Consider the following 11436-nt stretch of genomic DNA (forward strand, 5'->3'; position numbering starts at 1 on the left):
TGTTATGCTGCCCAAATTGCCAGATTAGAGCAGACCAAAGAATACATTGACATGACAGAAAATGGTGCCTTTAAAGATAAAGTGAGTATTGGGAGTCTTTTCCTACCCTGTTGTTGCTTGGGGGATATCATATGTTGGAGTATTTAATGTTTACAATATGCCTCATATCCTGCTTGTCATTAAAGCTGCTGCTTGTGCCATGAGGAATTTCTCAAGTTGGCTGCCCGTTTACATGCCTTACATGACTGCCTTAAGGTGGAACATGGGACATGGAGTTAGCTGAACCTAGGCTACGTGGGAGTGCCCTCTTTGCAGGGGCCAGGGCACTGCCTCTGTCCTAAGATTCGGATACTGGAGGGCCAAAAAGAAAGAAATCTGCACTATAGACCTGGTTTCCCTCTAAAGTCCCCACCCCCTTAGCATCCTGGCCAAGTCATTGTGCTCCTCCTTGGTATTCCAAACCACAGATCTGGATAGAGGTGAGGGGAGATCAGCATCCATTTTGTCCACTTCAAAATTTGTGTTCCTCTTTTCATGTTGTACCTCCTTGGGGCTTATGCCAACTGGTTACACTACCCCTTACACCCTTCTAGTTGGGGTTATTGACTAACTTGCCTTGCCTGTATGTTGATTAGAAATATCACATGGCTCATCATCCTGAGCACTGTTTTTGTTCTACCTTTGTCTGGAGTACTGACTTTAGTATATTTATTCACTAATCATCCAGCACCAGACTTTAAAAAAATTTTTTTAAATGTTTATTTATTTTTGAGAGAGAGAGAGAGAGAAAGAGAGAACATGAGTGGGGGAGGGGCAGAGAGAGAGGGAGACACAGAATCTGAAGCAGGCTCCAGGCTCCAAGCTGTCACCACAGAACCTGATGTGGGCTCGAACTCACGAACTGTGAGATCATGACCCGAGCCTAAGTCGGACGCTTAACCAACTGAGCCACCCAGGTGCCCCATCCAGCACCATGACTTTACAATTAAAGTTGATCTTGCAGCTGAACTTACAGCTTGCAAACAACAGAAACCACCCTTGGTTAACTTAAACAGAAAAGGAATTTATATCCAGTACTTGGAAGGTTTGAGAACCAGGCTCAGAAAATGGGCAAGAATTAACCTCCATTTTTTAGCCTATAGATAACTCTTAATATGTTAAACTGAATTTATAAACTAGTCCTTCCAAATCTGCCTCTTTTCCTGAATTCTCTTAGTTAATAGCATCACTATCCTCCAAGTTTCCCAAGCCAGAAATCAGTGAGTTATCCTGAATCTGCTCCCTTTCTAAGTACTTCACACACAATCTAGTTACGGTAGTTACCACCTTCTTAAAAAATCTCTTGAGACCATTTCCTGTTTCTTGTTTTATTACTGCCTTAGTATAAGTTTAGATTTCTTTTCTTGTGGTTAACTGCAATATCCTTTTAACTGGTTCCTATTTTTAAAATGCATTCTCTTCACTCTATACCTACATGGCAAAGTAATCTTCCTAAAACAAATCTGATTATTTCATTCCTCTGCTGAAATCTTTTGTGGCCTTCTTAACTCTCAGAATAAAAATGGAATTCAACTCTTTAAGATAAAAGTCTGTCTTTGATATGACCTTTGACTATTTCTGTAATTCAACTTTTATATCTGCTGTAAGGTATATTTTGCTCCAAACATAGAGTTATCTAGACTGGTCTTTTACTCTCTCTGCTTTCCCATCTTCATTCCTATTAATGTTTCAAAACTTAATTTGATTGTTGAGTAGTATGTTTGTAGATAGATAATATTTTGATATTTTTACAATGGGCTTATGATCCAATTCGGGGTAATCAGAGTCATTTTCTGGGACTTTTCTTCTGGAAAGGAGTGGGAAAGACTCTCTTTTGCTTTTCAGGTAAAGATGCTGCTAAGATGTGAACCTGGGGCTTCTATCATTTAGAGGAACTCATTGGCAGAGATTGAGACCAACATCTAGGGAGAAGTAGAGCTAAGAATGGGAGGAAGGGAATATGAGAGAATGAGACAGCAAGTCTTAGTGACATTTTGAGCCCTGGATCTGGTGTGTGTAATGTTAGGTCTATTACAGTCTTTTCCAGTTATTAGCTGATAAATCCACTCTCCCTTTTTCTTTCATTTAGATTAGATTGATTAGCTTTCATCACGTCAGACCAAAAGAGTCCATGGAGGTGCAATAGAATTAATAAGTTAACATTACTTATAAACTTAGTCTTTACAATTTTGGCTGTAGCTATACATAGTATAATTTTGGCAGATGGTTTTCAGGGGAAACGTACTGCTTTAAGCCTGCATAAAGCAGGCTGTACTTAAAAGGGTAACTTTGAACTCTTTGTACTTAAAGTTAAGACTTTGTGTGAATTAGTATTGGAAGTAGACACATGGAAAATGTAAGAATTTTTAAAGAAAGTTTATTTGTAATCTTGTATCATTTAACCTAATGGTTCTCAAATCTGGGTGTACACTCATCTGAAGAGCTTCTAAAACTGCAGATCCCTAGGACCTTCCCAGACTAAGTAAATCAGAATCTCTGGGACTGGGACCCAAGCATTGGTATTTTTTAAAAGCTCAGTTTCAACTTTTAGTAAGAGTTGAGAACCAAAGACCTAACCTGTTTCTGTTCCTTGAGGAATTCAAGTTACCTACACATGGATTTCTATTGATCTCTTTTCCTTATTGTAATTTTTCCCATAATGGGCATAACATTAAAATCTAGTTGCTGGCTTTTGTGGTGTTTTCTAATTTGGGATTTCTGTAAAACTGGCCAGGGACATACGATTAGGCACTGCTCATCTTTAATTTTGATTTTAATAAAGTGGCTGTAAATGTGAATCTCTGTGTAAGTTCTGTATGTTGTCTTACTGAGATTTACATTTTTCTCAGACTTAATTTTGTAAGAGCTTGCTTTAAGGAAGCGATACTAGAAGTAAGAAGATAACTTTCAATAGTAAAATTGATGCAAAAAGAAACCATTAGAATGATATATTAAAATAAACACAACTTATATCATTAAGAGTATGATATATAGAACAAAAAGATTCCTTGGATTTTGACGTACATTTTGGTCTGTTTATCCCAAGAGTTTGATAAGATTTCCATGCTAAAAGCAATTGCTGTTTAAGATGAAAAGGATATTTCGTTTTTGATGATGTATCTGATTTAAAGGCAGACATCTTTCTTAATTTGCAATTTATGATATCTGCCAGTTGCCTTCGTGTGTCTCACACACACACACACACACACACACACACACACACACACACACACTTGAACTGTAATAGCATTTACATAAATCCACAGAAAACAATAGACAGTAAGAAAACAATGTTAGAGAAATGGTAGGAATTAATTAAAATTGCTTTATTAGTTAATCATATAAAAATTTAACAGAATGGTTTCTTGGTGCTTAGCATTGATCTAAGGGCTAAGAGGGTTACAATCCTGAAATTTGCAATCTAATTGGAGAGATGAGACAAAGCAGAAAAATTAAATAAACTTGCAGGGTGTATATGCGTCAGTTTTAGTCTGCATAGTAATGACGATAAGTACTGCATCTCAGATAATGGAGATATACACAAAATAAGCTTCCTAAAAGATGTGAAATGAAAAAGACTTTATGATCTTTCTCTGTGTATTTCAGTACCCTGTAGTGAGTCTTTAGTTTCATATTTTTGACGACTTCCAAGTCAGAAGCAAGTTCCCTTGGTGGCCAACTTTTGTTTTTCTTGGTCTATCCTTTATAGAACATTGTTTAGAAAATTCTGTTTGGGAGTGTGAGCTGATAGATTTTCAAAGGGTTCCAAAATTTAAGATTTTGTGTTGGCTTTTGTTTGTTCTGATTTCTTAACCTCAAAATAGAAGGTAGTGTGAGCTTGGTACAGGTATCTTGGCTCCTAGTATGGCGGACTGGTAGTGAGTAACAGGGCTCAACTCTAGAGTCTTTGGGGAATGTCAAATTCTTTTAACCTATGGGTTCTCATGAGCTTATTACAAGTAGTCAGATATTTTAGCCTTTCCTGGGGATTTCTAGTTACCCTTCCTAATTTGTCTTAGCTCTGGTTGGGTAACAAGCGACATTGTTGGAGTCATTTGTGAGGTATGTTCCAAGTAATGAATAATTGCCTTTCCCACACATTAGAGTGCTTATCCCATAAAGATGGTATAGTCACACATTACAATTCCAAAGTTGGAGAGAGAGGGATGAAATGTAAATAGTTGCATGTATTTGTGCTTGTGGGGGATGTGTCCTAAATGAAAACATCATTTGACTTGTGTCGTGCTAGGAAAAGGGATACAAAACAATTGCTTTAGTATAAAGATAGAGCTGTTTCTCTCTGGTCTCATCTTTCCTTATTGGGAAAGAAAGATTTGTTTTTGTTTTGTTTTGTTTTGTTTTGTTTTGTTTTGTTTTGTTTTAGTCTTCATCTCAAAACCACTTTTTTTTTTTTTTTTTTTTTTTTTTTTTTTTTTTTTTTTTTAAAATTTTTTTTCAACGTTTATTTATTTTTGGGACAGAGAGAGACAGAGCATGAATGGGGGAGGGGCAGAGAGAGAGGGAGACACAGAATCGGAAACAGGCTCCAGGCTCTGAGCCATCAGCCCAGAGCCCGACGCGGGGCTCGAACTCACGGACCGCGAGATCGTGACCTGGCTGAAGTCGGACGCTTAACCGACTGCGCCACCCAGGCGCCCCTCAAAACCACTTTTTTGATGACTGGTCAAAATTGCTTTCTTTTCAGCCACTTGAACTCCAATTCGATTAGACCCTTTCTCCTCAGGGCACTTCATCCTTATAAAAAAAAATCACCTCAGATGCCCTCACTGTTTAATACTCCACCCAATTGTAATAACTTCTTACTTTTGTTTTTCTCCTGAAGATCTCTAGCTTTCTTTAGGAGTCTGCCTCTCTATTTTCACTCTCTGTAGCTTTCCATTTTGGCTCCTCATCTCAGAATCAAATTCTGGTTTGTTGTTTCAAATAAGTATTACTATATCTATTAACTAATTATGTTTCAGTTCCTCCAGCTTCAGGTAGTTTGGGATTTCCTGAGTCTCTTGATTTGGAGAAGGGATTTTTTTTTTTATGTTTCCACTGCAGGTATTTAATGATTGAACATTCATATAAACTTAAACTTCAGAAGAGCAAATAGCCTCAACATAAGTATAATTAAGCTTCATGGTACCTTAGTGAAGAAGGGAGAATAAATAACCAGGGAGGCTACAATCGTTTCCTCCCAAGCCTGATTAAAAACAAAGTTTTAAAATGTTAAACTGGTGCTAATCTGCATGACTGCTTCAGGTTTCATTTGAGGAAGAATTGTGGCTGCTAATATTCTCACTAAAATATGGAATCTATTTACATAATCAGAGCCCTATGGGATGGAGCTTAGATTTAATATGGTTTTGGTGCTTATGTGTTTTCCAGTACATTGATTAATACTGTCCTCTGAAGTGGAACCCAATCAGGGGTAACCTGCCAGAGGACTATTTTCTAGAAATTTCAGCTGAACTAATATCTGTGGAAATCTTAAGACTATAGAAGAGTTGATGAATATACCACAATTAAACTTGCTTTGTGAATTGAAGAATGGGGCAAAGGATAATGAACATATTGAAATGATTCCACATGTTTTATGTATGACACATTTGTAATTAAAACAGATCCTCAAGGTAAATTTGTATATACTAATATAATAATTTCAAAAAAGCAGAATACATTATTAAATATCTACAGGGCATATTTCCCAGTTGGAGAATGTGAAAATTTGGCTTATTTTGCTACTTCAACAGTTGTTTACCAGAAACTAGAGATTGAGTGTACCAGTAAGCCGTATTTGTTGGGCAATCTGTTTCATTGCTCAAATCTGTATCTATATATGTGGATATCTATATCTACTTATATCTCTATCTCTATGTATCTATGAGTGCATCTTCAATATATAATTTTCTAGTTATACAGTTATAAATAACTTTAATTTCAGTCACTCAACTAAACATTAACATTTATCCTAATTTCCTCAGTCTTGCGAAGATCCTCTGAGACCTTTAACAATTCAGCATTTGTTGTACCTGGCAGCTCTAGGCCATGGCTTTTGCAGCCAGGGTCATTTTAGGGTTTAATGGGGGATTTAACAACCCCATTGCTGTTTATAAATGATTGTTACAACCTTTTCTATCATGGGATCTTCCAAACAATCCTGTGAGGTTGGAATAAGTACTGTTTTACAAACTGTTTTACAGAGGCAACTGACATGTTCCATAGACTTTCATTTTTAAGTTATGAGTAAGGGTTGATTAACCAATAATCTATTAGGTGAATCATTGCAATTGACTAAAATTTGGTTTTCATGAGGAAAATTAATAGGTAACTAGAGGGCTCTAAGTCAGTATATATGTGACTAAAGAGTCTGGCTACTATGTATTTGGTGAGTTTACAAAACTTCTATTGTACTTGTTCCCATGTAGATAGTTGCAGTTCCCACAATGTCAAGGAAAAGCACTCAGTTATCCCTATATCATCCTTGTTTTCTTGACTGTGGGAATGATTTTAGTTGATGCTCCTTTGTCTCGTAATTATGAGTTACTGTTACAGTATTGTGAGTAGTTTGATTAACTTTACACTGTAGGATGTTTGTATATTTGCAGCAATATTTGTGGCTCTTTTTATCAAAATAGATTTTAAGGTAAATTATTACTTTAAGTTTTTTTTTATATATGTGTATATAGTGGAATATATATAATATATTTATATATTATATAAAATAAGCAAATTTACCTTTAGGTAAATATGTATAGTATGTTTTATTGTATACATAAATGTATGCCAGCCACTAAGTTGTATATGCAACACTAAGTTGTGTATGCACAGATGTGAACCAGCATACTTGTATATTGAATGAAGCAGATGTACACTATAGTGAGAATGGGTGAGATGGATGGGCCTTGGGGTCTTTGGCATTCCTTAAGTGAGCTGTGTTAAAAAAGTAAGAACCATCTATTTTCAGTAGTCCTAAGTTGGAGAATGACAGGAACCTGCTTGTTTGGCATGTGGTTATGGGGACTCTTGGGGTATACTTCCAATTTCCATAAAGACCATGTTGATGTCACGTATTTGTAAGAAGAGAGTGGGACTGTTTGCATAGAATCTGGCCTTTTGCTATATGATTATGTGGAAATGAATGAATCACAGTTGTGTTGGCCAGAACCACCATTAAGCTTTGTATGTGAAATGCATTAAAGAATTATTTTGTTTCTCCCCTGCAGCTATGATTTCTTATATATGTGTAAAACTCTACAATTAGAGATTTGCCAGTCTAATTCTTTTCTGAAGGGAAAATTGAGCCCCGGAGACATGAGGTGATTTAAGACCAGAGAGGCTGAGATAGAACCAGTGATCAGAGCTCCTGATACTCTCAGCCTAAGGTGTTTTTTTTTTAATCTAAATTTTATTTTTTATATAGGAAATATATCCACATGGTTCAAAAATCAAAAATTACAAAAGGGTGAGGCAGTTAAGTGTCCAACTTCAGCTAAGGTCATGATCTCATGGTTTGTGAGTTTGAGCCCTGCAACAGGCTCTCTGCTGTCAGTGCAGAGTCTGCTTAGGATCCTCTGTTACCCTCTCTTTCTCTGCCCCTCCCTTGCTTATGTGCTCTCTCTCTCTCAAAAATAAATAAACATTGGGGCATCTGGGTGGCTCAGTCAGTTAGGCATCTGACTTTAGCTCAGGTCATGATCTCACAGTTTGTGAGTTTGAGCCCTGTGTCAGGCTCTGTGCTGACAGTTCACAGCCTGGAGCCTGCTTCAGATTCTGTGTCTCCCTCTCTCTCTGCCCCTCACTTGCTCAGGCTCTGTTTCTCTCTCTCTCTCTCTTTCTGTCTCTCTCAAAAAAAAAAAAAATAAATTAAATAAAAAAATTAAAAAAATAAACATTTAAAAAAATTAAAAAAGGGCTTATAATGAAAATCTCCTTTCCCTTCCATTCCATTCCTCAGCCATTCAGTTCCCCTCTTTGGACAGAAACAATGCTATCAGTTTTGTAAGTATGCTCCCAGAAGTGTTTAATGCATGTACAAATAAGTATATGTGTAGATACTCTCCTCATCTCTTTTTATCCAAATGGTAGTATACTCTTCATATGATTTTATACCTTGTGTGTCTTTTTTTAACTCAGCATTTGAAATCACTTCATATTGTTACAAAAAGAGAGCTCTCATTAATTTTTATGGCTATAGAATATTTCTTTGAATAGATATATCATTTATTTAATCAATCATCTATTGATAGACATGTAGGTTATTTCTAGTCTGTGCAATAGCAAATAATGCTGCAGTGGAATATCTTATACATATATAATTTTATACATGCTTGACTCAATTTATATGATAAATTCCTAGAAAAGGAATTTTCTATGTTTAAGAGTTGATTACCTGGTATATATTGCAAAATTGCACTTCATAGAAGTTGCATCGGTTTACATACCTGCCAGCAATATATAATATTGCTCATTTCTCCATACACTTACCAACATAGTGTATTATTAATTTTTTTGGTTGTTGCCTATCTAATAGTCAAAAAACAGTGGGTGAGTGTTGCTTTAATTTGTACTTTTCTTATTTCGAGTGAAGTTGTACATTACTTTATACATTCCGGAGCCTTTTTCCTTTCCTTTTCTGTAAACTGTCTGTTCATATATTTTGTCCATTTTCCTTCTAGTCTGTTGGTCTTTTCCTGATCAATGTTTTTGAAAGTCTTTCTAAATTAGTAATCTTGATACACTGTCTGTATTTTTTCTCAGTTAATCCTATTAGGTGCCCAGCATCAGACTAGGACATGCTGCTTACTTTTAAGAAAGATAGTAGAAACTTGGTTTTGAATATATATGTGTAGCAAAGTTAAGAATCTTTTCTCCCTGGTTACATTTGAAAGAGTTGAGAAATCATTAGAAGAAAATCTGTGTAACAGTACAGTATAATAAGAGCCTGTTTCTGGTTGGTTTATTGATCAAAACTGCTGTGGGTCTTTGGTGGGAGAAGCCTTCAACTGTGTCACAATGAATGGAGACAAATGAGCATTGAAAAATCTGCAGCCACCTGGAAAAATAGGCTCCTTTCTTCTGGGAAACCTCTAGTGTCTTAAAGACCCCTATTTGCAACTGAAAAATATGTCATTCTGTAGTGTGTAGATCTGAGTGGTTAAGGTTTTAGCCAAAAATATTTGTTCATTTGAAAATAAACTGGATAATCCTCATGTTCAGCTTTTTAACCACTCTTCAAACCCTTTGTGGTTATGGATTTCAGTGGTAAATGGATAGAATGAGAGCATCAAGATTTTTGGGCGATACCTCAGAAACTGAAAATGAAAACATATACAGTTGACCCTTTAACAGCATGGGTTTGCAGGTCTACTTATATGCAAATATTTTTTAATAAATACAGTACTACGCTCTAAATGTATTTTCTCTTATGATTTTCTTAACATTTTTTTCTCTAGATTATTTTAAGAATACAGTATATAATACATATAACATACAAAATATGTATTAATTCACTATGTTATTGGTAAGGCTTCTGGTCAATAGTAGGCTATCAGTTGTTAAGTTTTGGGGAGTTAAGCTGTACATAAATTTTCTACTGTGCAGAGGGTTGACGCTCCTAACCCCTGTTTTATCTAAGGGTCAACTATACAATGAGGAAATTAAATTTGGTATTATAGTATTTTCTGATACCTAAGGCATATTAATTATAACTAATAGTTTGTATAAGAAAGCACAGAATTTTTAAAAATAACATCAGGTAAACAGTTTTGATTAGGTTGTCAGAGAGGGAAGTATAGAGTCTCTCTTGGTGACAATTAGCTGGGGACTGCATCCAGGGCATCAGTGGTATTAATGCATCAACACATCACTGGCATTGGGGCATCAGTGGTGCGTCCATCCCAACAGTGGAGCAGCCAGAGCAGGAAGGAAAGGTTTAATTTATATTAAGTAAATTTTATTCACATTAAGAAATACAAAGCATTTTAAAATTTTGGATAATATAGCTATGTGAAATCTATTTCAGTCCCTCAAAGAATATACCTTGGTGTTTTGCCTTCATGGCCTTGAACATACGTTTTCTCTGACTTAAATCTTTTCTGTCTTTGCAATTCTCCTGTGTTTGTCCAACCTCTACTACTCATTTTACAAGTCTCAGCTTAATTGTCCCTTCCTCCTAGAAGCTTCCCTGACCCTTTATGTATGGATTCAGTGCACTCTACAGTAGTTTTGTTCCCTATTCTAACTGCTTGTTACTTGTCTGTTTTCCTGACCAGCATATAAATTCCCAAAGGCTAGAATCCATTTCTATGTATTATTTTATCCCTTGGCACATAGTAGTCTTCAAGAAATATTTATTGAATGAATAAATGTGGAATACATTTATTCAAAATTACCTAAATAGTGTGTTATGATTTTGGTTAAAAAAAGAAACTATGGTTTAAGTTACAGTTATAATAATTTTTTAAGCTTCATGTAATATTTTTAATGAAGATACTATGTACCCTAATCTCCTGCAATAAATTACCAAGCGTGCAACATGTTAGTAATTACACCGTGAAAGATCAAACTAATATTTATGTTATTTATAATATTTATAGGTATTGATTTACTAGTGTGTTACAATCTATCATGTCCAGTGGGTTCTAGAATATACTTTTCTATTTACAGTACTGTGCTTTTGTAAGTATTGTATTGTAGATTTAATGATGAAAACTGAGAGGTATTTTGGTATATATGATATTAGGAGTGTAATACTCAGCATTATAGAAAAATCTAATTGTGGTACTGATACAGTGTCAGTTTGGATCCTGTCAGATTATTGGTTTTTTACAGAAATTTGCCTAAGAGTAGGCATCTAGTAGGTGGCAGAAACTAGATTGGAGGTACAACCAATATGTGCTCAGCCAAGGTCATTTTATTGTTTCATACAATTTTCCTGTTCTAATATGGCTCTTAGTGACGTTATTGAATAACTGTGCTGATGAATAAAAGATATGAAAGAACGGATACTATTTTTGGGAGAACAAAGTACAATACTGTAACATATGATATAAAACAAGTGAAATATATAAATTTTTTATAGTTATCAGAATGTGTTTCGTAGCTAGCCAAGAATCCAATTGTTCTTTATTCTTTTAAAGTAGTGTCTTGAGAGTACTTTACTTCCTTTAAATTAGTTTATTGTATTATTGGTAAAAAATAATGACTTTTACTCTCTTTTCTCATTCAGAGCCTGAGTCATGATCATGTTTTCTCTTCTAGTGAGATTATTACAGGACCAAGGCCAAATGAACGTCAGGGAAAATAGGACTTCAATAAATAGAATCTTTAGAATTTTGTATCAAGGACTAACCAGATGGGTTTTAAAGAAAACCTGAGTATATGGTATTGAGG

Source organism: Leopardus geoffroyi, chromosome D3 (genome assembly GCF_018350155.1).
Source record: "Leopardus geoffroyi isolate Oge1 chromosome D3, O.geoffroyi_Oge1_pat1.0, whole genome shotgun sequence".
In the NCBI taxonomy this organism is placed as follows: domain Eukaryota; kingdom Metazoa; phylum Chordata; class Mammalia; order Carnivora; family Felidae; genus Leopardus; species Leopardus geoffroyi.